Raw genomic sequence first — 5,803 nt, forward strand, 5'->3', positions numbered from 1 at the left:
CAAGCTCAATGTTTCTCTGATGAACAGTAGTGCCTGAAGAAAGCAATTCTTTGCTATATGTATGAACCTTATACTAAAATTTGCGTTCCGAGTTTAATCTTTGGAAGTGTCCCAAACTCCAATCTGTGATTTTGGTAATGCTGCTCTCATGTCATGCTACTGATGAAACCTTTAAGAACATGATACTGAAGTCAATGTACAGTCACTGTGTTTGGAGACCTTTTCGTGTACAGATGGCAACTGCCTTCTCTGGTTATTTTCAGTGCATAGCATCATTGCAAAACCAGAGGTTCTGGTGCAGTGCTTATCTACCTCACAAATGCAGGTCTCAGAAGTGGCAGATCCTGTTACGTAGTGTCGCATAGCTGCAGAGCAGACCAGGTGAGTGCATAACACCCCCAATCCTAAAGCCCTAACAGTTTTTCTTCCCCTCCCCTGGCCTAGAGCACCCCAACCTCATGGCAAGCTAGAGGAAGTTTGGATTATATTGGGCGTACATTTAAATATGGGCTGGAGATTGGGTGTTATAAGCTTAAAAGCCTAATTTTGACTTCCTGGTGCCTGGGAGTTGGGGTTGCAGTGCAATGACAGGATGGGCAAATCAAGCATGCCATTTGATTTTTCACTTTTTTTCCCTGATGGTCTGGTGGGTTTTCTAATCCCCATGAGGTAGGTAGGGGTTAAATATCCCAAGCCACTCACCAGAAGATCACAGAAAAAAAGAGAGAAAAATGTGGTAGAGTGATGGACCATCTTGGCTTTAGTCCCTGCACCCAGCAGTATTTCTACCCCCTGGGGAGGCAGGATTGGGAGTTTAATCTGCCTCTGCCAGCCAATATGTAAAAAGTCCTCTCACCTGCCATAGTGGATAGCTGCACTATGCAGTTTCTGTGTGAGCAGACAACCAAGGATCCCTACCAACCCTCTGCATTTTTAGAACCTAGAGACCAGAAGAATTCAAGGTAGTGTGCCTTGCTTAGATCATATCATGTTTTCGTACACAGAATGCCTTGTGAATGTCACACTGTGTGTCAAAAGGCTATTTCTACAGATTTATGTGACAAAAAACGTTTACCACCCTTAGATCCCACACTTATTTTGAATGAAACTCTTCCTCCCATGTGTGGTTGACCCTAATGCATGTCAGTGGAATGGACCAAAATGTATCCATGTGAAGACCTCATCGTTACCACACTCACTTCACATTATCCAAGTTTTCACCAATTCCTCTTGCAGGCAATATGCCTACCAAAACTAACAGGGTAGAGTGTGGGAATGCTGTGTGGCTGTTTTGTGGATCTTCACAGATTCTAGAACGTTTTCCTACAGAACTGTATGGAAAAGGCCTGATTTTAGCAAAAGGTTGATGTTTGAACAGCATTCTGGATACGAAAATGTAGTAGCGTCAATGCAAGCCACATGTACTCTATTGGGTATCTACTTTTCAAAGATTTATAGGGTTAGTAGGTTTCTGGTTGCCAGCAAAGCCTGGGCCAAAACATCATAATTACCCAATAAGCCAGAATGGGTGAATTCACAAGGGAAAATCTTCATATTTGCGCTTTGGGGGTGATAAGCAGAGCCAAGAAGCGAGGAACTATTTTTTACCAGAAGTGTGTCAACCCTGAATGAAAAGAGTGTTTTGGATACACGCAGATTACAAAACTTTCTCTCTCAGAAATGTAGGAAAATCGATGAATTTCACCAAAATGTGACATTTGGAGGGCATTCAGTTTACAAAACATAGTGGGATCCATACAAGTAACACCATCCTTGACTCAGAATGGAGTTTAGCTTTGAGAAATGTCTAGCTGTGGTAGGTTTTCCAGAGTGCTGGCCACGTCAAGGACCAAATACTGCAGCTGCCTACATCGCCAGTATGAGTGAATTTCAATACATAAATCATGAGGTTTCCTTGATGAGGTTTTGGGGCCTTTTTTGTACCATGGTGAATAGGCCCAGCCACTCAAATGGGGTACTGTTTTTTATCGGGAATAGTGTGGGAACACAGAAGACTAGAAGAACAAGTTACTTACCTTCGATAACAAATTATCTGGTATAGATAGGATCTAGCTGCAGATTCCTTACTTTAGAATCTGCACCCAAGCGCAAGACTAAATCCGGACATTTTTACGTAGCACGTCGGAAGGGGGCTCTGCAAGAATCCGTATCAATGTCATCCACGCGATGTGATGTAGACAAGGTCCATATAACTCCCTTCCCGACGCGCCATCACTGAAACAGTGTGCTAAAATAAAAGATACCCTTGTGTCAATAATCACTGAATTCTTAATTCAGTATGTGAATTTCTGTCACAAAATCGTAACTTGTTCATCTGATACAGACATCTAGCCACAGAATCCTTACTCTAGAATCAAAGAACAAAGCATACCCTCCCAAGAGGAGGGTCTGGAACAAACCCAGAAAAAAAAACATACCTTCATAATAAAGTAGGTGAGCAATAACATGCTCTACTAATTATAAACCCTGTGGTAGGAACCACAGATGAGAAAAGTCATAAGATATTAAAAATCATGGGAATAAAATAATCCATGTTAACATGACAAACTGTGGTGGAAACCAACTAACAATATGAATAGAAAACTATTTTCACCCTTACAATGTATGTTTAAGTAAAGTCAAGATGGTGGGCTTCAGTAATGAAACGCGTGTTTTCAACAGCAGCTATTTCTTCCACTTGAAAGTTAAAAATATACTGGTCCATAACGAAGCAGTAAATCCAGTCCCACCAATTATCAACTCATGATGACGATGAGCCCTGCAGCAAAACTATTTTCTGAAATCCTACTTGATCAATTAGCAACATGGATAAACGAGTACAACATTATACCAAAAATAGACTGGATTTTGGAAAGCAGTGTTGAGGATGCACAATGCAGTGCCACGGACACGCATGATTCGACTCAAGCAGGGTATTTTTTCACTGAAATCTGCGTTTACTGACGTCTCAAACCAGTGTGCTCGTCACTAAAATAACCATTACGCTAGTCTCCCCTGGCTTTTGGTGGCTATTATCAGTGACCTTTATCATGATACACAGTCAACAATAAAAAAAATTGATCATCATGGTATACTGGGGGTGGAGTACACATTCCACTGGTTGCCTTATTTAATTTGTACACAAGTTATTTTGTAAAGTACTTAAGACAAGCAGCTTGTGTTGTCCTAGGCTAAGGAAGTTATGCATTCCTATACAGCATAAAGTTGATGATATAATACTCTCCAGCCATATCCCTCATGGATTTGTTGGCTTGGCCAACACCACTCCTCGGTGAGGAATCACCTGACAATAAAGAAGACAAAAATGTGATAAATTTTTGTCAGAAAAAGGTTAATGGATGATCAAAGGCATTGATAGCTAGAGTTCTGTTTGAAAATAAATTATTCTTGGCCCTCAGGACAGCAAGTATCATTCCTTTACTTTTAAAAAAAAAACCTTCGGATCCATCACTCCTTGCTAACTACTGACCTATTTGTTTGCTACCCTGTGTAATGAAGATTCTGCAATGCAATTGCCATTCACAACTATCGCATATTCTATCAGAGAACACCTTCTTTTTTCTCAGTCTAACTTTTGATTTGGTCATTCTACCAGGACTGCATATCTTGGTGTTATCTAATTTCATTCTCATCGTTGGAAGCTACCTTCTATATTGGTACTTTCGGACCTTTCTGCTCCATTTCACAGTGGATCCTTTTTCCGTTCTGTCTGCTCTTTGTGCTAGTTTTTTCTGGTTCTATTATTGTTCCTAGGCTTTTCTCTTATTTACAAAGATGCTAATTTTCATTATCTTGGAGAGGTTCACCATCCACACCTGCTTAACGGCAGCATGAAGATTATTAATTTACTCAATTTTGTGCTATTATTTTGCATTAATACTTCTTATAGATTTCTTGCACATCTTTGTATGCAGTAACACTTGGGTCCCTACTGTAAATCCTACTTTCACTGCATCTCTACATGCTTGATCAGCCCAATGCAAAATGGAGGACATACCGCTTTCTCCGTTTAAACCCCCTCTAAAACAGAAATATTCTTCTTTCCTGCAACAAACTAGTACTGCCCCTTCCTCCAATGAAATCCATTACACTAACTGAGTGTGCTCGTAAACTCTGTATGTAAATTTTTTGGTTTTTAGTCTTACCTTTCAGAAATGTATTTTCATGGTTTCTCATACATGCTTTTTTTAATAGTAGAGCATTAAGGAAATGTCTTTTCTTATTCAGTCTTATGTTGCCTAGAATATTGTTATTCACTTTAGGTCAGTAGTCTCCTGAATTCTTTCCTTTCAACTGATTCTCCACTAGTCCGTTCATACTTGATTTGGTCTTGGAATTTCTGATCAGGTTTCATCTTACTTAGCTCATTTTCACTGGCTAGCGATTGCTTCTCAATTTCAATACGTGCGTATTGGGTTAAAATGTCGGTGGTCTATTTCTTCCTTACGTTATTTACTTCAAATGTACCCATCTAAAAGACATTTACATTTTGCCTGCCATGATCTCCTTATGTGTCCGCCACCCCCTCCCCCCACCCACCTGCCGACCCCGCCCGCCACCCCTTGCGCTGTCTCTCGCTGTAGACATGTTGCATTGAAGGACCAAAAGCCTACAATTTACCTGCCTGGTTCTGGGAGACTCTCTCTTACTTTGACTGTGTTTGAATGACCATCTACTGAGCTAGCCATTTTTCTCAAAGGTAGAATTCACTTCTTCCCTCCATAATGGTTGCCTCAGTTAAATTTCACATTTTCCAATTATGTTCAGATGTAATTGGGTACTATGTTTCAGTTTGTAAAGGAGCTTTGTATAAAAACCGTATACAAGATCAAATATTCATCACAGGGTTCCAAGGATGAGCAATTGGAACCAAGAAAACTTGTGTAGCATGCATGAACTCCTTGAGCAACATTTCCAAACATCCGAGCCTGGTGGCGGAAGAAAACAATCTGAGGTGCAGCCAATATGTTGGTGCATGGCAGACAAAGGGTGAAGTCACAACAGATCTTGTGACTAAGGCACAAGTTGAAAACCTCTGGGCCCAACACTAGATGGCAGAAGCACACAGTATATACATATGTGTGTGTCTATATATCACTCATTCCCGTCCACATCCTTTTCATGGTGAACGAGTGACATTTACACCGAAGGTAGCAAACAGTGCAAGGCAGGGCACAGTCTATTATATAAAATGTTAGCCTGTAAGTGTATGGTCATGGCATGTAGTGCTGTAGATTCACATACTCTGCCTACTAATGCCATCTAGTGTAGGGCTTCAACTTATTTTTTCTCCAAAGAAGTCTCTCGAGTCACAAGGTATGGTGACTGCTTCTATGATTGGTAACCAGCATGAGCATAGTTAGATTGTTTTCTGCATGGTCGGTGAGGATGAAGATGTAGCATAGAAAAGCAGATGACCGTGCAAAGGAAGGCATCTGCAACAGCCCAAGGTTTCAGGGACAAGGGTGGGCGCAAATAAATCTACATCAGTACATGCCACAAACAGATATTTACAGGGTTGGTAAAATTTTCTGTTTGTGGCAGGTGCAGCTATTGATACACATTCTCTGCATAGACTGTAAAGCAGTTCTCTCCTAAATGGCGTCTAGCTGGGGTATGTTGCATAGGACTGAAAAAATGTACAAAAAACAGCTTGGCCATAATGAATTTGTGGATGTGTAAACATCCGCACAGTAGTGCTTAGTGAATGTGTGTGGAGTAGACCAAGTAGTTGCTTTACATAGGTCAGCTGTGGGAATGTCATTAAGGAAAATAATGGAGG

Source organism: Lissotriton helveticus, chromosome 3_1, assembly GCF_964261635.1.
Source record: "Lissotriton helveticus chromosome 3_1, aLisHel1.1, whole genome shotgun sequence".
NCBI classification, from domain to species: Eukaryota; Metazoa; Chordata; class Amphibia; order Caudata; family Salamandridae; genus Lissotriton; species Lissotriton helveticus.